The sequence below is a fragment of the Notolabrus celidotus genome, chromosome 13 (assembly GCF_009762535.1).
Source record: "Notolabrus celidotus isolate fNotCel1 chromosome 13, fNotCel1.pri, whole genome shotgun sequence".
In the NCBI taxonomy this organism is placed as follows: Eukaryota; Metazoa; Chordata; class Actinopteri; order Labriformes; family Labridae; genus Notolabrus; species Notolabrus celidotus.
In genome coordinates this window covers 23,158,060-23,184,374 of record NC_048284.1, presented here as the reverse complement: position 1 = coordinate 23,184,374, position 26,315 = coordinate 23,158,060, and the positions used below count along the sequence as shown (strand labels likewise).

The window sequence follows — 26,315 nt, the reverse complement described above, 5'->3', positions numbered from 1 at the left end:
AAAGAGCTAGTCTGTGAGAAGAAGAATACTGGTTTGAGTACTTGGAGATGGTTCGGGATTAAAATTTCAGAGGAGCAACAGACTGATGTATCCTGTACAGAATGCCGAAAACAAAAAGTTTGAGCACATCAAATCTCTTTCACTACATACAACAGCACCACAAAGTGCAATATGAAAAGTGTGTAAGTCTGCGTGCTGCAACCCAACACATGAAGCCTTCCCATCCTTCAAGACCAAACAATCCACGTTGCAAGCTTTGATTACTCGTGCTGTGATTTATGAAAAAAGGTAAAAAGTGAGGCGATACTATGCAGGGCAGTGGCCTACCATTCTGAAAAACGTGGTCCCTGTTGCAGCTTTGTAACAACACAGCTTTATGCAGATGCTTATAAGCGTTGATCTAAGATACCAGTTGCCTCGTCTCATTTACTTTGCAAGAAAAGTACTGCCAATGTGTACACTGCACCTTCACATCGTTCTACACCGCATAATAGCAACATTAACATTGAATTCTTATGGAGTCACTGAGTTCAATTTAGAGTCAGTGCTGTCATGCTGACCTCTGAGCAGTCTGCAACTCTACAACATAAATATGTCATTCTGCTGTGTTCTATTATATATTACACTGTTATAGTAACAATCCAAATCAAAGAAAGACGGTCCACAAAGAAAAAGCAGATCTTGCATCACCCGAGGGAAATATTAAAGGTTAATTCTGGTGAGACTTTTTCAATCCCAGAGCAGAGCTGGGTGCATAAATGATCATCTACTGCAAGGAAATAAAAATGATTCTGGTTGGATTAATATAATCACATGTCATATTGTGGCAAGAAATAGTGTATTTTTATCACGGTTCTACTGTAAGTCTTACTCTAATTAAGAGGAGCTTAAAGGGGACACATGAGAAAATAAAAAGGCAGAGAGGAGGGAGATGATGGAGAAGGACAGCCTGCAGTCAACTCCAGCAGAGAGGCCTTGTTGACCCAGATCCAGGCTGAGTGTGGATGGTATTAGCAAAGCAATTAAAGGAGATGACAGCCATCAGGAAAAGTCACACTGACGAGAGATCACTCTCTTAACCTCCTGTAATGGCTATTGATTTCATATGATTAAAAAACAGGAGGTTTCTCGCAGCCCATAAGTGGCTGAATTGGTGAAGGAACTACAACAATTAAGTGTTTTAGGAACTTTTAGCTCAAATAAAGTTTCCCCTGGTTATTGCCATTTGGACCAGGAAATCTTTATATTTGGGGGAAATTTGACAAAATTAACTTTTTTCAAATGTGATGAAGATGAAGGTCGGACATGAGGGTGAAGCTACTTTAGTTGAGACAAAGTTGAGCTTTGCCCACATTTTTGGATTGACACCAGCAGTATAATACAAAAATAATATCATAACTCTGCTGCTTTGAGATGTGTTTGCAGACTCCGGAAAAAGAGATGGAGGTACTTCTGTTGTCTAGTTCATAGTAGCGTCTCACTAAGAATATTTCAGACACTTGCTCACAGTTTAAAAAGCCACAGTTCGATGGCAAGGTCAGGTTTTTAAAGTCACGTGTGAGCTGATGTACGACGAGAAATGTTGTTGGCAGAAATATCTGCAAAAGTTTGAGAACCTGACTACCTACTAAAGTTAAACCATTTACTCGCATTTGACTTTTAATATTAGGTACAACATTTAAGACAATAAGAATCCCTCAATCTACATCTGCTTCAAACTGATGTTAAAAAAAACAATAGGCATTGCAAGTTATCAGTTATCATCACACCAAACATGCAGAAAAAAAACAGAACAAGTGTGCAACAACAATCACTGGGAAAACTAGATTATAGAAAATCTCAAACAACACAACCAGATTATAAACATTACGGCAAACAGCACCACTGAAATCACCAGCCAGTATGTCTCCCAGCATGCTTTGCTGCAGGCATGAGACTCGATTTTGTGTTGAACATGTCTGTTTTAATCTGATCTCAGTGGGTGGCTGTAAGTTTGACAAAAAACAGAGGAGGTAGACAAAACTGTTCACAGAAACAGCTGAGAGGAACAGAAACAGAAATGAAATAAAATGAAAATGTCAGAAAGCGTTGCTGAAGGGGAAAGCATATTTGCTAATTTATAAATCCCACAGTGAGCTGTCACATCAATACACTAAGTACAGTCTGTAGGAGCATCTGAAGCAGCACCTCTTGGTCAAAACTCTTCAGCTGTTGTACTGTGCTCCGACACATTTGTTTCTCTTTTCATCAGCTCATCTCTGAGGATGGCCAATATGTATGGGACAGGGCTTCTTCATCGTCAGCTGCTATTCAAACCCGACAGCATCTGCTCATCTTAAACTGCAAGAACACTTCAGACTTCCTTGCTGATCACTCACTGCATACTGTTGTGTGTTCCTGCTCCAAGTCTCTATGCTAGCATAAAACTTGAACACTAATATCTGCTTCAATCTCAAAATACATTTCAAAAATAGTCAATTTTTTCGGTTCACAACTTATGGGAATAGACCAAGCGGCAACCTCTAGTCTAAAAATATGAGTGCAATGCGGAAGTGCTAAAACTGCAGTTCATCAAGGATCCGCATGAGGCTGGCTCCAGAAGTAATGGAAACCCCATACACACCAATTCAAAACAGACGATCTTTACAGCAGAAATAAACATGTTTACAGCTTGGTACAAAAGATGAGTGTAGTCTGGATAGCTCATTTCTCGATCGGCACACTCTGTATGGGGGGTGAATTATTTTCAAACGTGACAATTTTGAAGATATTGAGATTAAGAGTCTTCCGATGAGAGGCACAGCTGACTTGACTGACAGACGGGAACACTGTAGCTGTTGGCTAGGAGGCTCAAAGCCCGCCTCTTTACGTCACTATTGCTCTGATAGCAGCAATATGGCTTTCGCCGATGATTGGCTTCAAAACAGCGCCTCAGAAACAGATGGGTCACAGATACTACGTCCATTATTTATACGGTCTATGGAATAGACCTTTGAGTTGTGTGATCAGCTGAGATAATGTGACTTCTGATTGTTTTAGTAAGCAGTTTAAGCAATTAAAACTGAAGCTGATTTGTTCTTGCTGAGTGATATGCACAGAGTTTTAAAGAACCTTTTTGGGACAGAGTTAAGGGGGGAAAAAAATATTGGTGCAGGAATTCACATTTTACAAGCATGGTTAACCTCTGGAAAACCCCTACAGCATCACTTTGACATCTGCACTACATGTGTGCCTCAGCCGTAAAACTGCACAAGAATCCTTTAAATAGTTGTACATGTGCAACAAATGCACGACACGCAGAGAGGTGTAACCACTGACAGTCTCCTGACTGTATCATTCAGACCTGAAAGAAACTGAAGAACAAATATTTGTTGTCAAGAGCTCAGCTAAATGTAGAGCAACAAATGACCTGTAGCATGTCAGTAATCATTCAGCTACTTGTTGTCTGTATGCGCTCTCTCTCATCTCTGCTAAAAGACTTTTACAATAACCATTCACATAATTGACGGCAGCCTCTCAGGCTCAAGTTGAAAAACATAAGATGAACAACCTCAGTTGTACTTTTCAACAGCAGTATAAAATGCTGCGAACCATCCTCACACAACCTCTACATATGTACACAAAGAGATACTGTATGTGCCATAATTAGTTGCTCTCTGTGGCTTTTATCAACACTGAACAGGAAGGTATCTAGATCTAAATTTGAAAGATGCTCACAATTAATTCTGAGTAATGCAGTAGATTCAATCTCAGATGACAAGAAAGTACATCTTATTTCATTTGACTTGTTTGATAAGAATCCCTGTTGAGAAATGGATTTCTGCAGCAGACATTTCATCCTTGCAGATGAGATGTAGTGAAAGTTAAAAGGAGATTTTATAGCAGGCACAGAAAAAGTTCAGTTTGAAAAAAAATCAGTTTGAGGAGCAAATTGTTTAAAAAACTGCCTGTATCATTTTTTGGGAAGAAACACTTCACACTCCATGTAGTAGCTGTAAATTGCCTGCACCCATCCTGCAGCCTTGTGCCTACAACTGAATCACAGCCATGCTTATATTCAGTATAACAAAACTCCCTTTGTTCTATATTATTTGATACCTACAGAGCCATCTTGAATCCTTGATTCTGATTGGTTATTACAAAGCAACGGTTAATAGGAATGGTGTGATATTTTCCAATATTTTCTAACCTGGTTTCAATTGCCAATTATTTTCTGTGTGACCCTCCTGCTGTAAGAGAAACACAAAATATGCTTTCTTACCTGTGCTTACTTCCTCATTTTTTGCTTTATTTATTTTCTTTCTTTTTCTTTTTTTATATTTTTTCTTTCCTGCTCTATGTTGTACAGGATTTCTTGACTGCAAAAACCTTTGATATGCCGGCTCATTTGCATGCATTTTCATTCATGACCATCTATGGACAAATGTGGGCGAGGCTGAGGCCGAACAAAGTGTACATATTCCCAGGAGGGTCTTGATTCATAGAAGGAACATCTAAAATATTTGTTTTATAAACCTGACTTATCTGTTGCGCATGGCAATTCAGGGCTTTGAATATTTAGTCATTTTAGTCATTAGTATGGATTCTATGCACTGTTTTATCAATGAGACCACTGTTTTGCATACATCACCCCTACATAACCCACTAACTAAACATTAATGCTTACTTATTTTAATCTCAGACTTTGCATGGCACAGTGTGTTGGTGCTTTTTTAAAAGTATCTTGTCTGCATCAGTGTGGATGTTGCACGGGAATAAAGGAATATGTTCATGGCTGGATATAAAATAAGTAAAACAAAGTTAAAAAAGGAAGAAACATTTTAGGTTTCCGTGTAACAAACAGTCCTTTTAACAGTCTCATAGATCAAATGAAGATTTGATAAAGAGGGATTCAAACCATAGCTGACAGGTTTCAGAAAGAACATGGATGGATACAGCTGGTGATGGTGAACATATTTCAATTTTCTCTTTATGTCAATATGTTTGATTGGCATTCATTTGCTGCAATGTTGATTTGAAACTGGAATAAGGGAGGGATATTTTTTTAGCACATTTTTGGTAAACAAATATAATCTGATTAAGCTTGCTTAATTATTTCTAATTGTTGACCTGAATTATTTTCATTCCTGAAATGCTTTTAAAAGTCCAGAATTTCTTTTGCTCCACAGCAGCTGACCGAATTAAACAGAAAAGATGCAAAATGTTTCAATATTTTGTTTAGGTTTTTCTTTGTTTCTGTGGAACTCCATGTGATTTCTTTGTGCATTTTAAACCATAATGTTCCATTTTAAAGCATTGTTGTAAAGCAAAAGTAGAATGAATCATTTAGGCTCTAAAGCTTCTTCAAGTAGCCTTTAAATGCCCTAAAATGCCTTTTATGACAGGTTAACATTTAAACATCATTGTCAGATTCTGATGCCTTCATGGGACTGATGCAGGCAGTGTTTCAGCTTTTAAACTTCAAATGATTTCAGTTTTAGATTAGCCGAGTAAAATATGTTCTGACAGTTACACTAATGACTTTAAATGCAGTTGTCCTCATTCCACTTCTGTCCTCCTCCGTTAGAGCACTAAAGATAAAGTCGTTTTATACTTTTCTTTTATGCTGCAGTCCTTGAGGACACTTAAAAGGAAAAAAAGAACACAACCCTTCTAACACTTGTGAAAGTGCCAGCATGTCCCATTCACAGATATTAACCTCAATGGGCTGTATAACATACCATGCTAAAACCCTGCTGTGTGTGTATGTCCTATGCCCCTTTCACCAAGGGCACCCCTGCAGTGCCCTACATCTTAATCACTGCAGGGGCGTGCAGGAGACAATGCCTCATTGACTATGTGACAAGGATGTAACCGTATGTGACAGCCTGTGTTTATTAGTGAGTTTATGTTTTACCTCTGTTGTGCTTGAGTAGTGGCGTTTCAATTAAATGTGTACATGGGGGGGGCAATTTCTATCATTAAGGCTGCAGTTGGGTGGGCTTCAAGGGCTGCGGGTCGTGATAGGCAGCAGGGGAAGGTTTTCTCCTCGCTCTCCCCCGTGATCACGTTCACGGAGCACACAAATCAGCAGCACACAAATCATTAGAGATGCACCCAATATCAGTCAAAGGTCATGTCATAGGCTCTATCACTTTTGTGCTTGGAGCTTTACTTGAAACTCCTCCCATCATTTTATGTCTGTACAGCTAAATACTTCCCCGTGCTTTGTCCAGATAAATGCTCTTCAAGGTGGTTGCCCCTTTCTGTGCTACTGCAGGCTCATCTTCCTCTTAATGATGGAGGGAAGATAAGGCTGGCCTCAAGGTGCCTCAACACTCAGGGTTTCAAAAATGTGTTTGACATTATATAAAGCTATTCCTGCTGTATCTGCAGCTGTGGGGGAGGATTCATGACAGGCCATGACACATGACTATAGTTCAACATAATTTACAGTGGTTATCTCCTCACAGCAGGACTGTTCATCAGGTAAATTGTAGTGAATGTGGGAATAAGACCAACCTTTTATCATGAATTTGCCCTTTTTCAACATGTGTAATGCATTATCTTAACACCACTACTGTCTTGTTACCAAATACTCACATTCCTCTAACAGCCATTGTGGCTATAGATGACAGGTTGAAGTGTTGTATGGTCACAATGTTCTTATTTGTTGACTCATTCCTTTGGAATATAGTCTTTAGGACTGAAAACATTTGAATGTGTGTATCCTTGGACTTGAGTTTCCAATATAGAGTGCTCTCAAACAAGAGCCTAACTTAAAGACTACAGACAGAAAAAATAGATGAGCACTTACATTTAAAACTAATAATACAGTGATTAAAATTGTAGGGTCACTCCAAAGTCAGGTCTGTAGAGAAGCACCAAACTTCTTGTCCAACTAAAACTGGTTCCAGTAGCTGCTCACGTCTTTCATGATTAATTGCACTTTTCAAAATTAGAGTTGTAATTTTCTTTCTAAATAGCTGCAGCAGAGTCCCCTTGAGGCTTTTATTCAGCATCGCCCTCAAACTTTCCTCCACATCTACAGCAGCAGGTTGTCTGTCAGCTGATGGCACCTTTGTCTGAGAGGCTCTGCATTCTACCAGGAGACGTGCTCTCCTCCTCACAGGAGCTTGTCATCTATTATTACCTGAGGAGGCCCTGTGAATGATTTCTGCAGACAGCTCCAGCCTACTGTGTGGGGGGCAAAACATACACAGCAAGGGGGATGATGACCATCACTTCCCATAGTAAAGAAGAAAGAAAGGTACTTTATTTAGTACATAGTTTAAAAAGTAATACCACTTATTTGGGTGTGTTCAGGCCAAAATCCAAGGGGTACTTTTGCAGGCAGCAGGGCTTTTTCATCATGTGGATTTTGTAACTTTTCAACACACAAAAGCTGTTATTTTCATGTTCCCCCTCTGCAGTGGTGCTTGGTGGTTCATCCATATCCCTGCACCAAGAATGCTCCGAGTGGTTTCTACAAACACTGGGTCACTTGCTCCATTTCATTTAAATGAGAACAATATTGAAACCTTACTCCGCAACAAATAAACACATAAAGGCTGCTTGAAAATGCAAGTCTGTTTCCTATTCCACTGATGGAAAAACCCCAAACCACTCTGAGCTTTACGGGTGCACAGAGACGGATGGTGACACCTTTTAGCTTGAGGGTATGCATTTAGAATAAGTTATTCCCACAGATATTTTGCAAAAGCAGGGTAGTGGACTTTAGCTTTTGGTATATTAACTGAATATCAATGACACTACAAAACTTTTGTTTTGGTCAGCTGTAACTCTCAATAATGGATTTGGTGTGATGTCAATCAGCATCGTCAGGCCAAAGTATTACATTTAAACCTATTGAACATGTTACCCAAAAGAAACTGTGATTGTACGCCATGACACACTTTAAGATAGGGGTTGGATTAGTTGCAGAGCTGTGCTTGCAGTGCATTAGAACTAGTTCGTAAAAAAAAACTTTTAAAAAAGAAAGAAAAAAGAGGGATTTTGGCTCTTCTGGTCAGAGTAGCTTGCCATGACAAACAACCCAATAGTGACTTCTATAATGGGGAAACTCCACAAACTTTCAAAAAGAATCTCATGGTAAGTTATCAAAGTGTTGAAAATGTATAGTGACAAAAATATTTGAGTAAAGGACAAAAAGAAAAGCTAGATAAGAGTTTGATCCACTGTGTCACACGCCTGCATAATCACTAGCATTGTGAATGTTGTTTTTGGTTTTTTTGAAAACTCTGGAAATTTTAGGACTTCTTGGTTCCGCAACAGTTAAGTTATCTTAATTCTGATGTATAGAAACCTAATTTTACACTCAAGTGGTCCTTATTAACTTGTGTACTTGGAAAATGTGCCACAGATATTCATATGAGCCCATAAAGCAGTAAATACCAGTGGGAAACAAACAATCCTGGGTTTATGAGCTGTGTTAAATCCCTTAAACACATGATGCCCTGCAGAAGAACACAAAATCCAACTACACACACAAACACACAAGCTGCAGGTGAGACTTTTTAAATGTTTGCAGCTTTACAATTAGCTTTGAGCCAGGTAGGCCACCAAACAACACTCTTGCACCGTGCACAAACAGCACAGAAGGATTTAAGGACCAATGGTGAGGGTCAAACCCCTGCAAGCAGACACATAATGAGCTCTGTTCATCAGTGGTGTGACCCACTGACCCAAGAAAGACAGTTGGGCTGGGCAATTCATCTAAAATTACTCAAAGTTGATATCAGAACCTCTAACCGATGAAATCTTTCCCATGAGGGTGACATCTTCTTCTCTTTTAATTCAGCTCATACTTTCCCCAATATGCGCATTCATACTGACCCCTTGAAAAATAGTACTGCATGTGTAGTCACCTGACTCCGCCTAGTCCAGTCTGCGACATGGAAGCAACATAAAGAACTCAAACAAAGAGCCAACTGAGCAAATCGAGCAGCCTGTATCAAAGGAACTTGTAACATGTCCGTTGTTTGAGCATGTTTGCTTCAGTGAAGGCAACACTGAACAAAATAAAAGTAAACAGTAAAAACTGTTACAGCAACCAATCTGTTTTAACATTTGGAGCACTGTCATGTTATTGAATATGAACAGTGCATGGCTCAAGCGAAGAGGGAGACTCACAATCGCTAAGCAATGAGGAGCTCCACAAGCCGCTGTGGATTACACACATTTACAAACACTACACAACATGAAAATGACTCAAAAGGAAAAATATCCCATATCAAACAGTTGAGCATACTAACAGTTCAAATGTTGTCAATGTACCATGAGGGCAAAAACAAGAAGAAGAAACAAAGGATAATTGTTCTTTAATCGTAATCAAGGTAAAATGTAAATTTGGTGCGTTATTGATTTGAGGCCGTATTGCCCACACTGACCGACAAACTACTACTCAAAACACAAAGCCAAACCCCACCCCCATTCATGTGCCTGTGTGCCCTGTCATCTCCCTCTGGGATCAAAGGCAGTGTCACTCTAATCAGTCCTCGCTGTGGGCAACCCCATTAATTCAATTCTATTTCATCAGCAGTAAGTAGACCACCAGAGGGGTCTGTACATTCCTGGGGTCCTGTGCCCCAGGAGTAATCCAACCTTTCTAGCCTGACTCTAGCCAGAATCTGTTCAGAGACAAACCGGGTCTTACTTGCTGACCTAACTGTGATATATACTTGCAGGAGGGGAAACAAAGCCAGACAGAGCTCAGTTTGTGGACACAGCAGGGAAGTCAAGCAGAATTAATGACACTCTTTATCAAATAATGTCTGACAATCAATCCCCCACTAAAGCAGGCCAGTACCACAGAACATGTACAAACAGTGAACACAGTGCACAGAGGATCAAGTGTTGCTCTTTAAGAGTGAAGACATTGGGTATTTCAGGGTATTATAGACTCAAGTTAATATTCATTGGTTGAAAAATGGTTTTAAATTGAACAATAATATCACAATTAGCTAAATTTAATTGTGTAAAAAGATTCCAAGGTAGAACAATACACTAGTGAGGCGTAACATGAGTGACTCATATTTAATCATGCTTTTGTATCACGCTGTGTGGTCTGTCTGTGGCATAATAAAATGTTTATTGGGACATAGCATAATGAGCTTTTCAAAGCTGACTGTACCTTTGGTCTCTGGTGGATTGGGATGCTCATCCCAGACAAATTAGCTCTTAGGAGTATTAGCGTCGACACCTGCAGAAACCGTAAAAGTTGATTAATACGATGAGGCTCTAAAGCTATAAATAAAATGAAATTGTCCATCAATCTGGCTCTAAAATTCTTGTGTTCACCATCTGTTCATGACAGAAAAATCCGGCATGCTTTCACTCAAACAAACTGGGAAAACAAACATGTGTAAAACAATCTAGATTAATTAGCATAATCCTTGGTCTAGAGAGCTGATAAATGACTCCACAGAGACACACGCTTCTCTCCAACTGTCCTGAGAGAACATAAGAGGTCATCAGTGGATAGTTCAGCTGTGGAAAAGGTCAAACTGAAGGCATATGGTTGAAGTTAGCAAAGCTCTTGAGGGTTGGTAGAGAACGAATTCCGGGGTGTAAATAAATAATGACTACAACCATACCTAAATTGAAAACCATGCTCTTTTTAAGGTGGAGGCAAAGGAAAAGGTTTGCATTGGAGCCGATACTTCAAAAGCTTTCATTGTCAAACACAACAATAGCACTGGTGTTTGAAAAAAACAAAAAAGACAGCAATCTCGTGACTCATCAGTGGTGGCAGCCTTTGGAAGTCACCACATCTCAGTCTGTGTGTGTGCCTGTGTGTGTATGAAAGAGTATGCTTCTGTTTGGAAACCAGAGTGAAATGGAAATTTCTTAGTACAAGGCAAACGTAAAAGAAAGAAGTCTTCCTTTGTTAGACTGAGGTATGGCCTGATCAAAGTAAAATGAAAGAAACAATTAACAGGAAGAAGAGATACATATCTTCTGAGTGTAAAAGAAATCCTGAACCATTCCAGGTTTGGGGATGCCCTCCTTTGTTTAGCACTCATAAACAGAAATCCATCATAGATTAATTAAAGATACAAGTTTCTTGTCTTGCCTCTATTGTCCAGAACACACTGCAGCCTTGTTGATATTTAAAGACGATGTATCCCGTTTTTCTCTCAGTTTGAAAACCTCAAACTCTGTCTTCTAAAAGGGTCACTAACATTACCTCTTTTTCTTTCTACACACAAAGCCCCAGGCATGCTCATGTACACTCTCTGGGGTTTCTCCAAAGTCATTCTTGGAAATTCAGGCAACTTCTTACTCGAATAAAAGTACAACAGAAAGCCTGAGACAGAAAAAAGCATAAATCATTAAGGTCCTTAAAAACTGCATTAAAAGTTGGAGTGTGATAGACTTTGATCATCACATGGGCATTGAAATACACCTTGTTATTGTGATATTCTGAGACATATCTCTACTTCTATATTCAATTCTGAATATGCTGCCAAAATGTATTTCCAAAAAAAAGAGCTAGAATTATCTTTTATCCTTCAAAATAGAACACTGTCATGACTGACGATTCCAAGGATGAGCTGCAGAGCTCTAGCATATATCTAAAACAAAGCAGACCGGTTACCCATCGCAAAAAAGTTACATTTTCTTGAACTCTCATTAATCATGCACTGCTGACTCCACTTCCATGTCACATACTGTACATCAAGTCAGACATTAAAAAGACTCTCTGGAACATAATTATGATTGTTCTTTTTTTCCCTTTAAGATGGAAAAATGGTCTATGAAGGCATTGTGAACATTCAGAAAAAGAACTTTCCATTGTGATTATGCAGTAATGGAAAAAGCTACATCACTGAATCTCCCTCAAAGGATGTCAAAAGTAACTCACAGATACAGAACCAATTTTTTGCCACCTGTATGAGCAAAAATGCAGTAGTGTATCAAAGTAATACTCAAGGGAATCTCATCATAAGTTGAGTCCAACTGAGCATATTTAGAAACGTATCTTTTTCTTTCAAACTTTTTATTTGTTATTATTTTAAGAAGTTGTAATACCCCTTTTTTTCATTAATTTCTGCTATCACTTCTCTGTAATCTGGAAAAGTATAATAATGTAATCAACTAAATCAAACCACAAAGACACAATCATCTACATAACACATTAAGACATTGGTTTGACTTCTTAGAAACTCAAATAAGGTTTTGTCAGTTATCACATTGAGCTAAAACCTTATTTGGTACTGTATGGTGTAAGCAAAACTGAAGCCTCTCTCTGTTTTTTTATTAGATTGAGATGAAACCCTGCTTACAAAATAAATTTGCCTTGCCATTAAATTGGACATGTCCTCCTTAAATTAGTGCGAATCACTTACTACTTCGTTGACTTTTTATTGTAGGTTTGATTTTGTCTTCTTCTGTTTCTTACTCCAATAAACATTGGACATATTAATGATGTAAAACCATGTAACTTGTAGCTAAAGCAATCTAAGAACCGGTCAGCAATCCATTTACCATCACCTAACAGTGGGGCTACATACATGGTAGATTCAAACTTCTTTGTAATTTCATCTGTTTCTGGAAAGTCTTAGTTCAACAGTAGTCGACTACACTAGAGGTTCAACTCTGCCTAACTTCAGCTGTGTGAAATCAAGATACCATTTTCTGGTGATTGACTTGCAGTTAGAGGGGCAATTAAGTTTTCAGAAATAACACCATGAGGTCTTGAAAAGTGAAAATTCAAAGTTGGTCAGATGTGTCCTCATGAGGAGAAGTAAACAACTTCTCAAAAGCTTGTTTTCGTATGGAGATCAGAATTATCATTTCTGATGCATTCCAGGAAGTTTGGAAATCCTAACGCTGATTGGCTCTACTAACAGGGTCAAGCAGAGGAATACAGAGGGTATCTCAACTCAACTCAACTCAACTTTATTTATATAGCACCTTTCATACATAGAAACATGTAGCCCAAATGCTTCACAGAGTAACAGACAGTGAGAAAACAACAGCAATGGTAGAATTATAGAAGGCATGAAAAAAGAAGAAATACTTAAAAAAGAAAAGAAAATCAACACAGTAAAATTAATAAAATAAGTAAGAGTGGAAATAAAAGTTAAAAATAAGGTAGAGTTAACGAGATCAGGTGAACACAATAAATAAATAAGATAAATAAATACATGTTAAAACAATGGTTTAGATAATAATGATAAAAATAATAAAAATAATAATAAAATAATAAAATAATAATAAAAATAATAATAATAATGATACTGATAATGCAGTCCAGGGCTAAAATAAATTACTCCACATTAAAAGCTAGATTAAAAAGGTAAGTCTTAAGTTTACTTAAGTTTACTTTTTCAATTATCAATTCCCCTTGAACTGGATCTCTTCCTCTGGAGAAACTTTTACACATGCACTTGACATACCAATAACAGTGCATATCATTGGCTGCGACCACTGTCCATTACACAGCACTTACATCAAAAGCACATTTTCATTTATGTCAACAATGCAAATAACTTAAGAGATAAATCAATCATCAGATTATCACTAATCGGAGTTAGGTGGTCATAACCATGAATAGCTGTTTTTTCTCTTTTGTAGACCGTATAAAAGGATTCATTTTGTTATTTATATCCAGTCAAAGCTTTCAATAAAGAATGTTTTTACTGAATACACGTAGTCTTGACTGGTCAATGCTACTTGGACAAAATCATACAATAAAAATAAACAGAAAACTTCCCATGCTAAAAATTATGACCCCCGAGTACAGATTTAACTTTTTTTTTAAATCTTAATATAGAGATCATCTCTAAAATGTCCATAATGATAGATTTATCAAAACTTGCACATTCACATAAATGTTTTATCATCAAGATAGAATACACATATAAATGAAAACAACCTACAGAGCAAAAGTTGTACCATGAATTGTAAACGTGAGAAACTGAAGCCCAGCCATAAATAATCTGTGCTCAATCAATTGATTGAAGGAGATATCTCAGAGTGATAAAACACTAGGAAGCATGATGTATCAATTTTAATGGCAGTTTAATGGCATTTCTTAATCAGAGCGCTCAGCAATCAGCAGAGACCAATCAGGACCTGAGAGATTCAGACCCGCTATTAATAATCAAACATGGCTGCCATCCTATTACCACTGACTCCATTCTAAAAAATACTGCTGGGGGTGATTTACATTTACTGATCAGTGTCAGAGTGAAGACACTGGCTCAAAAAATAACATTATAGAAATAAAAAAAACAAGAGTCTTCTACTATTACAACAAACTTTGAGTCACTATGTGTCTGACTGTCGAATGACCACTGACTGGTGCAACTAAGTCTTAAGATATTCCCATCAAAGGCTTCTTGGTCAATGAATTCATGCCTAGTGAAATAGAATGGATAGTCCTATGTTACAAAGATGAAATTTATTCATGCCAGCTAAAGAAATATCCCTTTATACTAGAGGCAGAGCGCAATGACAAAAGCTATCTTTACAACACTACCTACAGTCGCCATCTTATTAAGATTATGGTCAGCTTTATCACAGCCAAATGTCTGTGTAATGAACCAAACTGTAAAACATAACATAATGTGAGCTACAGAGTGGGCAAAAACACTGTCCTTCATGAGTGTCCAAGACAGAGTTGAATCCTCTCTGATTAACACTCTTCATTTCCCTGATGCACATATGAGGGCAAATTGACTAACTGTAGACTCACACAGAGTACAGGTTAAGTTAAGTAACTAGAGATGCATCATAGCAGAAGATACAGTATGAGAAATCCTACTCCTACTGCTTTTTTTAACAATATACACAAACAGCAGGTGACTAATGTTTATGTGACCCACTAATGCTCAGTTTAGGTTACTGCAACAACCCTTGAATTTTCATCATGCACTGAATAGCAACAGCTCGACCCCTGAGAGACAGCAGGGGCATTTTCATGAAAAGAAAAACTGCCCCTTTCAATATGTTCTGTCAAGTTTTGTCTATTGCTGAATAATGACCCTGGTCATTGTGATGCAGGTATTTAAACAAGGGAATTCAAATGGAAAATGAACACTTTAGAGCAAGCTTCACAGCTTGAGGTAGCTGGAATGGGGCCAATATTTTATATAGCTTTTGGAAGAATACATGCAGGCTTAGGCTAACAGACTGTAAATATAATGCTTAAAACAGCACATCACATCTCCTTCAAATATGTGATTTATGTTTCCTCTTAACTCAAAAGCCACCTTTAAACTCACACTGTTGGGAGAATGCAAATCAGAAATTACTCAGTTTTTTTTCTTTTAACTGAGAACTATTTACATATTCCATTTTTCACAAGGGACAAAATGATTTACAGTTTTACTGTTGCAGAAAGAGCAGATCACTCAAAATAAACTCAATGGTGGAGAATCAAGGAGCCCTGTTATCACTTGATGCATACAAACAAAAACTTGTCACTTCTAGTTTTTCTTCTTTCTGAATAATTGTCCTACAGATTCTAGGAGATGCCACAGAAGGCTATGCATCTATCACCAACTTGACCAGAAAGGCAGGAGGGAATGAGCACAGTGACTTTAAGTGACCAACTATTTTTGGTTTTTTTCTGGAAGTAGTCTGAAGTCTGTTTTGCCTCCGGCAGACAGAGCTGTTCCATCAGGCCTTCTTTTAAGCTCTGCTTCTTGTCTGGACTGATTCAATTATTCAATTTCAAATAAATTATTACATAATATATCCAGGTCCTTCTATGGGCCAGTGCACTCTGATAATGACTGATATATTCTGCATACTTAACAGCCCAGACACACCAAGAATAGATTTTATGTTTCATTATAGATGATATTTATTCCAAAGTAGAGATCAGACAGTAAAATACACCTTATTAAAATGACTAAGGTTCATAAAGAAGATGTCAGGGGAGCTTTGGCTCTCAGGTAACTACTGAGCAGAAATAGTCAAGCAGCCAAGCTTAATGTGAGTCTGTATAAACACCTAAACATGGCTGTTGTATCTGAGGCTATGAGATACAAGATAAAAACATTTTTCATGTTCCCTTCCCTCCCATCTCTCCTCCAGCCATGAAGAAAACCTGCCATGGCATCATATCGCTAATAGGCTTAATCTGCCCCCCATAGAGCCACTGACCACACTGGCCTTGAGACCAAACATCAAAGACCTAAGTCCAAACAAAACCATCACCCAGTGTCCCCAAAGATTTTAAGTGAATACTGAATGAACCATTTGAGTGAGTAATTAAATTATGGTCATGGCTTGAAATTCTTAAAATTGGATTTTTCACACTGATAGGTTTTGATTTCATTCTTTTAAAGAAAAGGGTAAAAACTTATGGATTACAAAAGTAAAAGTTAATTGATGATACATTTTCTAACAACATTTTTAACTTTATAAATCTAAATATGCGGTGTATTATGATTTGTATATAAAAATATGAATGAATGTATAAAATGTTACATTGATCAAAAATATATATTTAATTGATCTGATTATTCTTAAAATAATATTATTACATTTAAATGTTATTGATATTTCTCTTTAAAATAATAAAGTCCTGATTTAAAATGCCTCCCAAAAGAGAGAGCTACTGACTCAAGTCACAGGTGTAGGAGGGTTCACACTCCGTTTATTTTGGGACCATTTGGGTTTCTGAACAGAGAAACTGAGGGCCTTTTAGAAAATGATACCAGCATCACTGGTCCTTCAGAGACCATGTTCAAGAGGGCAACTAAAGAGGAGGCCTTTCATAGTCCACTGATCTCTAAAGTGCTCAGGAAGCACAGAGTTTGCTCATGGCCTTTTGCCCCATGTTCAGAAGTGTATTATGCTTTTTTAAATAACTTCTGAAGGTGATATTCAGTAGCATTGTCATGTATCACTGCCACTGCAACCCAACATCAAAAAGCTGCTGTGCAAAGAGGGGACAGATTCTGCTCTGTAAATGAAGTTAACATTTTCCACTGAAAAGCATAAAGTAATCTATCTTTAATGCACTTTAATGCAGTTTACGGTTAAATGTATAGCACTTTGAACAAACTTTTAAAAGTTGTCTTCTTTTTTGGCATTTTTACCTGGATAAAACAATTTAAGAGAGAAAGGAATATGGGGAGTAGAGAGGGGAGGAACCATGCAGTAAATGGTTGTGGGCCAGGCCCATTACGATATAGCCTCTGTACATGGGTTTGGCTCTTCAACAGCAAAGCCAACAGTGCCCTTATTAGTCCATAATTTACACTTGTTTCTTTAAAGAACCCAATTGCAGAAATAACAGCCTTATTAATTTTTTTCTTTTAAAAAAAGATATCCCTCCTGATCTCCTCCCTGTAATGAAAACACATTAATTATGATCATCTCAAAGCTGCACTCAGCCAAGCAACTCAAGACAGATAGCATTTGTCAAGCAGGTTTGCTTTAAAGCCTGATTACTCTGATAAACATGGTAAGGACATCCTCACAGTCACTATGAACAGGTTTCTTCAGTGCCTCATCAGAACAATTAACACACTGCAGGTCACTGCTGTTCTCTCAAACAGATTAAGTGTCCTGCTGTGATTTAACTGCCACTCTTGCCAAAATGGTGAGAAAAGGTGGAACTAAGGACTACATCCCAACCCAACCCAAAACAATGACACTGTAACAAAGCTACAGCCAGAAAACACTGTTCACTGCAGCCTCAGGGGCAAAGAAGCATGAACATGACCCAAAAGTTAAACCAGCATGGGCATGAAAAAATGTTGGCATATGGAGGGATATGATTGATGCCAACCTTATGTCTACACTATGCATAGGAAGATACAGCTTCAGCTAGAGCTTACAAAAAAAACGTGGAGAAACAATCATGTTTATCTGACAGTTGTTGCATAATAAACACAGAAAGCTTGGTTTCCAGCAGTGATGTTTGCTGGGAGACGGGCACAGCTTCTGCTCTATACTCCATCACCAGAGGTAAAGCATTGGATCACAACAGGATCAATGCACAAGAGCATTCTGTACAGTATGTAATGATTCTATTTACAGCTGAGGGCAATTTAAATACATAAGAGTCAAACTGTGGTCTGCCTTCCGAGCAAAAGAGCTTTCTTTCATGTTGAATTTGAAAAAGTAATAAACTGCCTTGAGCTACAGCATTGTAATTTGCAGTCCTCAACAGAAGAAACCATTTTTCTTGAGAAAGAAACCATCCTATCTACTAATAGGATAAATACCTCTTGACAATTGCAAAATAAATTCCCCGGGCAAAGCAGCCTATAGGCAAACAATCACATTTTAAAGAAGGATATTGATTCAGTTCACAGTGTTGACACTTCCGCAAAACTTTAGAAATTACCATACATCTACAGAAGTAACACTTGCCTGACAACAAGGCTGTGTACTGGAGCTCACACACACATATATCACACCTCTGTATATTGCTGCTGATGCTGCTGTGTAATCATCCACCTACAGTGACTGCACAATCTAAATATGGGGAGACAATTCTCAGGCAGACGCAGCAGATGAGCCGAGAAGACCCCTGCTAAACGGCTCGGGCTCTGAAGCAAATGTATTGTGTTACATCATCGAGCGCAGCGCTGCCTGCCTGTTCAGGGAGGACTAGGACTAAAGCCCTTAATCCCCGCCTTGATTCATGATAGCCTGCCAGGTTTTCAAATGTCATCAGTGGGGGAGTGAGTCTTGCTCCTGTCTCACATGGTCAGCCACTTAATAAAATAACACCGGGGTACATCAGTTTAGGAACAGGAACACATGCAAAGAAGCCACATCCAGTTAAATATAGCAACACACTCGTAAACAGGAATCAGTGCCAAGACCCGGGCATAGCTTGGTATGAGAGTTGATAACAAACCATGCTAAATATGGAGCTCGGATTTAATGTGATAATACCCCGACTAGTACCAACCTCATTTCTTCATCAACACCTTCTTTCCTGCCAGGAAATAACTGAAACATGAAGACGAGTGATTTGGAAAGAAACATTGTCAGGGAGGAGTGACAGCAGAAATAAATGGATGGATTCAGCATTCAGCAGTGACTGTGTGCCAGGAAAAAGCAGTGTTCTTTACAACCAGAGCTCTACTCCACATCCAAGGGTACAGCACTTCACTGTAACAACACATGGGACTGAGGAGAGGAGGAGGCTTTGTTGCCTTGAGGATGGGGATGGGGATGAGGATGCGCTACAAGTTATGTTCATCTGCAGAACAAATAATAGGATTTCATTATACACTTAGACACACTACTATGTACATTACTGAATAATACAAAATGTTTTAAGTAGTCTTTGCCCTGTGTATTTGGGATATTAATGGAACTGATTATTTGGGGAATGTAAAAATCACTCAATGTTAGGAGTTGAAGTAGGACCACAACATAACATTACTTACTGATAGTTTAACAGCTGTACTTTAAACATGAGTCAATTCATTGTTTTCTGGCTTTATGACAAATAAGAGCATTTCCTATTATTAAAAAAAAGATATGAATGATGATATATGAATCAAAACAAGATGTATTTATCCTTTTTCAATACGTGAGTATTATCCGAGGAGGCTGACCTTTCTGCCGACACCTAGTTCGCTATTCCCTTACCCTTTCGTGTGCTGTTACGAGCTAAAACGTGAAGTAAATTTTTCCCTCCCTCTCTACAGGAGCGCTTGTGCACTACCTGAGCGCGGAACACACCGTCTGTGGTCTTCGGTAAAGGGGTGGCAGTGAAACTAATGGTCCTCCTCTCGTGCATTCAACGCAGGACAGGTGTCCGCGTGCTGTCCAAACCCTCCTGCCCGACACAAAGCAGAGACAAGCGGACCCGAGAGTCAGCGTGGCTGCTGCTATTACCTCCAGTGACAGAGCGCTTACCTCTCCGGCCGCTCGCCGCTCCTGTCCCCCGGTGTTTGTTCTTGTTTTGCTGCAACGCTGCTCATGAATGATCGCTGGTTCTATCCCGAATAGTCGACTGTTGCATTTTACAGCAGAAGGGAACAACAGTGCGCGCTGGTGGTGGTGGTGGTGGCTGTGTGCTGGTTGGTAAATGTCCTGTCTTGGCACCGTGCTGCACGTCAGTTGTAGTGGCGAGGACTTGGCAGACGTGTCTTGCGGTGCAGCCTGCGAGGGGGCTGATCTGAGATGTTAGTGACTGAACGGACAGGCACACCGTGTGGCCACTTTTTTTTTTTTTTTCCCCGGTGCTGCTCCGCCCTTTTCACTGTGATTGGCTAACACAAGCCCTACAGCGCCTCCAGTCGTCACTACGCGCAACTGTGTGCACCCACGGAGCCGTCCCGTCAGTGCAGCAACAGTACAGACCAGGCACACACCTCTGAGGATGTACCAGAGAGTTGGAAATTAAAGTTGTTGCATTTAAATGATTCAAAAAGAATCACATACGCCTTTTCCTTTGTCACAATCTCAACAATAAGCCATAACAGCAGTTTTTTTTCCTTCTTGGTCATGCGGCTGGTCATCCTACCTGGTGGTTAAATGGGCCCACAATAGGCTGGCCCTTGTTGCGTCTCACACCTTTCAAAGAACACAATGAATGTGATCCAGTCATATAACAAATAGACAAATAAGACATTATAGAGAGCTAACAAAAGACAAAAAGTTTACATAAATGGATAGTAACTGAATTTCCTTTAGCCGATTTGGCATGGACATTTTCACGTTTTCTCATAGCTTCCTGTGCCACTTAGCTAAAACAACTCAACAACAGAACTTTTTAAGACTTAAAAAATCCATATATTTGCAACTGACTGTAAAGCTTGTAACTTGTGTAACAGCTATTTGTGCTTTGTGGTTTGTTTATTCAGTAGTACCTACTGATTTGGCCAAAATTCAGTATGTAGTAAGCAATAAGTGAACAAGAGCAAAATCTGCAGAATGCCAAAACTGCCCGGATTTCTACTGATTTGGGAAAATTTCACTGTGTGCATCGGACCAGTCTGCCTCGTGTACTGTTTCCCACAATGCACAGTGCTCGGTCTGCTTTGTCTAGGGGGAACTGCATGTGCTGTGAAAAAAAAAAAAAAAAAAAAAAAAATATATATATATATATATATATATATATATATATATATATATATAAACCACTTCCTAACTTTTTAATATCAGACTACACACTAAATTCAAATGCAATATGTAGTAGGCAGTACCTACTCTACTCTACTCTACTCTACTTTACTCTACTACATTAGTAGGTATGTAGCAGGCCGTTTCAAAAACAGCCTTTGTTACCCCTTCTATCGGTGTTACACTCACACAGGTGTTTTCACTTGATGAACTTGATTAGCTCTCCTCTTTGAACTGTGTGGGAGTGTACAGGATGTGTGATTGACATCTCTATCAATCATTTATTAAGAGGACAGAACATGCTAATTGTTTTCATTGGGTCACACTGCTTCCGCTGTTTAGCCCCGCCCATCAACAGGGTTCAGATTAGGCTTACTTGAAAACATCTGTTTAAACACTGAAAGCACAAGTATTACAACAGCACGGTCCAATGAGCTTACAGTAACTTTTACAGGTGAATTAATAATGGATGGACTGAACTAAGCTGCTTTAGTTTCAAGGTCCTGGCTCTCTGTCATGGCTTACTAAGACACTGAAGCAGAACAGAGCCTTTATTCATAGTAGCATTTGGGCCTGCCCCCTAATGAAATATCAAAACTTAATGTGAAAAGGGCCTCTGGTATTTTTCTGGCATATCATAAACCAAATCTTTATTTGTTTTATAGCATATCCAACTGTGAGTTACCTGCTTCTTACTATCTGTTTTGATGTTGAACCACCAATGTCTTATATTCACTGTTACTAAGTGTATAGGGGACCTCTACTTGGAAATAATACCAATTCATTTTGAAAAGGATAATATACAAAAAAGTGATAAAAGAAATTAAATTCAGGTTAAGCATAAGGATTGCATTGCACACTTCTATAGTTACTGGTTATTATCCCAAACTAGGTTCTGCAAGGAAAAGCATACCTCCACAAACCACAGTATAAACTATTTCCGTTCACACGAAAAACTCCAAAATATATTTGCAAATTAATTAACTTAAATGTAGGTTAAAGGATGATATTTGCCTCAAAAATTTGGGGAAGAAAAACTACAAAGTAGCATTAATGTGGAAAGAACAAGTACCATACTTGAGGTCATGTCTTTAGTTAAATTTTACCATTTAAAAAGTGTACATTTATTTAACACCCCTGAAATGGTTAAAACCCTTTTACATTGTCATACAAACTATTGGTGTACATTGAGAAGTTCTCATTTTATCTTGATCTTTGAATGACTGTGTGGTCTTCTTTGAATAGTGAATAAATTGCTATAACACTCAAAAGAATGATAATAAATATCTTCCACCAGGGCAATTTAAGTACCTTACCAGAGTGTCTGGCTAAGATACTTGAGTGCTCTCCATTCCTTGGTAAGCCAGCATTTCATCAAAATGTCACACTTGGCAGGAGAGATAGTGGGACTTATCAGGGGTCAAATTCTAGTATGCAGTAATTTTTGGAGTCTCTCAGCTGTGCCTCACAGCCAGTGTAGCATGTGACATGGTGCACAATGGTGTTAAGTAATTTATTGAAGCCAGCAGGTACTGGTGTGAATTGGCAAACATTGTACATTTAAGGCTTCTTATTTGAGGTCTGTGTTTTGTGGAATAACTCACTGGAATGGAAATGAGTATCATGTGACAGAGCAATATGAGTGTCTATTTGTTTGTTCGTGTGTGTGTGCGTGTGCGTGTGTGTGTGTGTGTGTGTGTGTGTGTGTGTGTGTGTGTGTGTGTGTGTTGTTTATTTGATGATAGGCAAGCAAGTCTCATCAAGATATCAGGGAGAGACAGGGATGAGGCCGATGTGCAGTTGAGTCCCAAAGTTAATGAAAATACAATACAAGATGTGAAAAAAGCTCAGAACAATGCTGATAGAGAATTAATGAAATTCATTTTGTATCTGTCTTTGCAGTGACAACAAAGAGAAAGCCCAAAGTGCTTTCCATTGTTATTGAAGTGGCTTGATTTCAAAGATATGGCAGGTAAAGGTTTGAAAAGGTGAAGAGTTTTTACACATTTGACATGAACTTGTAAAATGTTGTCAGTATTTGCAATATTTTTTGTTTCAAATAAACTCTAACTTTTCGAGGGAAATTAATTTTGAATGTCTGTCTCAATAAAAATACAACTTTCTCATAATTCCCTGTTAATGGATGTGTTTATATTTGCTCATTACGGCCCACATGTCATCCCTCACCTCAAATACCAGTGGCTCTGCATGGTAACGTGTTAATGCCTATTAGTGTGCTGTATACTGTATGTGACTAAATCTGGTGCCTGTAAACAGCAGTAATTGGGCTCAGGGGGCAAAATAAAAAACTAAACTATTTCTGTGTCTTACTTTTTATGGATTTACAATTGCTGTTTACTCTTTACAGTGAACTCCAAAAGATGTGGTTGCCATCCTGTAGTTTACTTTTGTCCTCTTTAAAGAGGAACATAATAGACCCCATGGTAGTTGTGGACATATATTGGCTTTACCGTTTTAAGTGAGATCACCGAAAAGGGCAGATCCAAAACATTTATCCTATTAGAAGGAGATGAAGGAGCCAGTAAGTCTGTATTTATCCATTATGAAATCCATATCTGTCTGGAAATGAAACATCAGAGGTCCAGCCTGAAATCATAGTCAGACCATCACAGAATTTGTTTTCTTTAATAATTAATTAGCTGCTTTGATTCTGATTATGCATGAGAAATCAACGACAGTTAAAATCAACAACATGAAAAATTCAGTACATCTTAGAATAGTTATTCACAGCAAAATTGAAATAAATCGCCACAGAGGACTTGTCTATTGTTAAGGCTAGCGAGCCATACCAAGAGTTTAGAAATGCAAATGTTGTTAAAGGAAGGCTTCTGGGTGGAGCTTGTTGGCATGTGGTAAACCATGACAGTCTCACACTCTGAAACTATCAAAGTATTTCTCTTCTGGTCTCTGTGTAAAAGAAAGTTTTTGATGCAAACATTTTTTCCCTGCGCCTAACAAGATGTTCTTTATCTCATCCTTGTCAGTGAACAGAGGTGGTTACTTGAGGGTGATGATGTGTAAATGTGTATTGTCTTTTACCATAAAAGCCTGAAAATACATTAATAAAACATATAACACTACCTCTGCAAGATGACCACAAATTCCCACTCTTACTACAACAGGTGGAATAGGCTCTCCCCCAATTAACACATCTAATTACACAATCACACTGTTTCACTGTGTCTGATTTCCTGTGTGTGTGTGTGTGTGTGTGTGTGTGTGTGTGTGTGTGTGTGTGTGTGTGTGTGTGTGTGTGTGTGTGTGTGTGTGTGTGTGTGTGTGTGAATTTAAAAACACAGCACAATAATAATTGGGGTCAAGGGACAGAACTTAGTTTCTTTTCTTGCTTGATAATTGGCATGACGTTCTCCAGGCTTAAATCCAAAAATGAACATTTAACAGGCTACATTGTTCTTTTGGTATTTGATGTGAACAACTGCTGTGTTGTGAGCAGCTCAGTTCTCAGAACACTGCAGAATTATCTACTGGACCATCACAGCCAGAACTAACAGTGACTAGTTATTGTTTTTTTCAGCACATCAACAACATGTCTTTGTTTTCTTCCTGTTTGTATTATAGCTGCAACATGGTATTTCCACAAATGTCTGGCCAAATAGAAAAAACTAACGTCTCTTTTCTTGATTTCATATTATGGCCTTGATTTACTATGGGTAGTTCCCTCACGCTAAGTCTGTAGAAGTGCCCACTTATGGAAAGGGAGCATACAGGGCTCAGAAAGTCTCAAGGGATCCCTCATGCACTTGATGATTTGACAGTAGGACAGCTCTAAGTCGTCACAGACTTAATTGGAACGCACCTCAAAGTCAGTGAATGTGTGAGTGTGGACATTGAGATTGGGCCTAAGAGTAGCAAGTTCCAGTACAGTAATGACCTTGTGCTTCTTTGCTAGTCATATTTACATATATGTTTAGCAAGCAGTACAAGCAGTTAGGTAACGTCCATTACATCACTGCTGTAAAAATATGGAGTAAAGGTCATATTTTAAGTTAAATCAACAGATTTGGGGTACGGTTGGCCTAGTGTAAGCTATAGTCCTTGTCCCAGCAGTCACCGGTTGGACCTGGCTATGACTCTTTTCTGCATGTCTTCCCCCACCCTCTATTCTCCCTATCCCCTGTCTCTCTTCAACTGTCCTATCATTAAAGCAAAAAAAACGCTTTAAATCAGCAGATTTGATAACCCATTAGCAGCAGTAAAACAACTGTATGTAACCACTTCCTTGACAACATCTCTACATATTATGATTATATTGGATAAAAAAGGCATAAACCTAACTTGTGATGTTTGCCAGCTAAGCTGGTGTTAGCTAGCATGTTAAATGCTGACATACGCTGCACTGACCTAGTGGTCCCAGTTTACAGACATGTTATTTTGATTAAACACTAACAGTCAGAATTGCTAATATTTTCTTTCTTTTATTTATGGTTGACAAAGGTCAAAGTTATTATTAGCATTAGCCAGTAAACTATGCCTTTCCTATCATATTGACCAGTGGGGGGCTAGTCGTTATGTTTAGCGAGTTTTACGACCCCTCTAGCGACTCTTTTTCAAAAAAAGCGACAAATCTAACGTCTTTTTCTGGTTTTATTTAAGACTTTTAAGGACTGACATGAAAGCATGTATCGTTCTTACTCTTCTAAACGAGCAGTGGATGCTGCTGTGAGTCCCTCCTAACTGCATTCAGAGCAGGAGGCGTTCATACCTCTGCAAATGTATCACACATGTACAAAGACACAGCTGGCTGATACAGCCTACCGTCTCTTTTTGGTGTATTTAGATAGTTAATGTAGATTGTATACAATAAAAATGTTGAAAATGTTATGGTTGAAACATGTAATGTTTTACTATGATTTGTTGTAGGCTCCTAAGTGTAGTTATAAACATATTTAGAGTGTTTTTTACTCACATTTTGGCTCTCCCTGAAGGCTACTCGTCTCTCCTACAGAGTCCATTACAATTTAAATTATGCAAATTAAGTGATGACGTCATTTAGTGAATTCTAGCTACTTAAAGGACAGCCAATAACTACTTTCCTGACTGAGGAGTTGGGAACACTGCTGGTGGCCATAATGGGTAGGTGGACTAACAAATGCAGTTTTCTCTATTTAGTTAACCGGCTGCAAAAGCAGCATAATATGTGAGTCACCAAGTTACAGCACAACCCTACTGCGCTACAGAGAAGTGCTTGAGAAACTGAAACTGTCTTTAGCTGTCTT

At 38.5% G+C, this 26,315-nt stretch overlaps 1 protein-coding gene across 3 annotated transcripts in view; it reads right to left on the bottom strand.

The window, feature by feature from the left end:
• LOC117824068 (kelch-like protein 29) overlaps positions 1–20,143 on the bottom strand; it is a 168,947-nt gene extending 148,804 nt beyond the window's left edge. For 2 of the 3 annotated variants that reach the window (XR_004633529.1, XM_034699433.1), the window contains exon 1: positions 19,849–20,143. The gene's annotated coding sequence lies outside the window, so the exon portion shown is untranslated. Of the gene's footprint in view, positions 1–10,132; positions 10,171–19,848 lie in introns of those variants that run through there. The other variant, XM_034699434.1, reaches the window with a different exon arrangement.
• Positions 20,144–26,315: the final 6,172 nt, after the last annotated feature.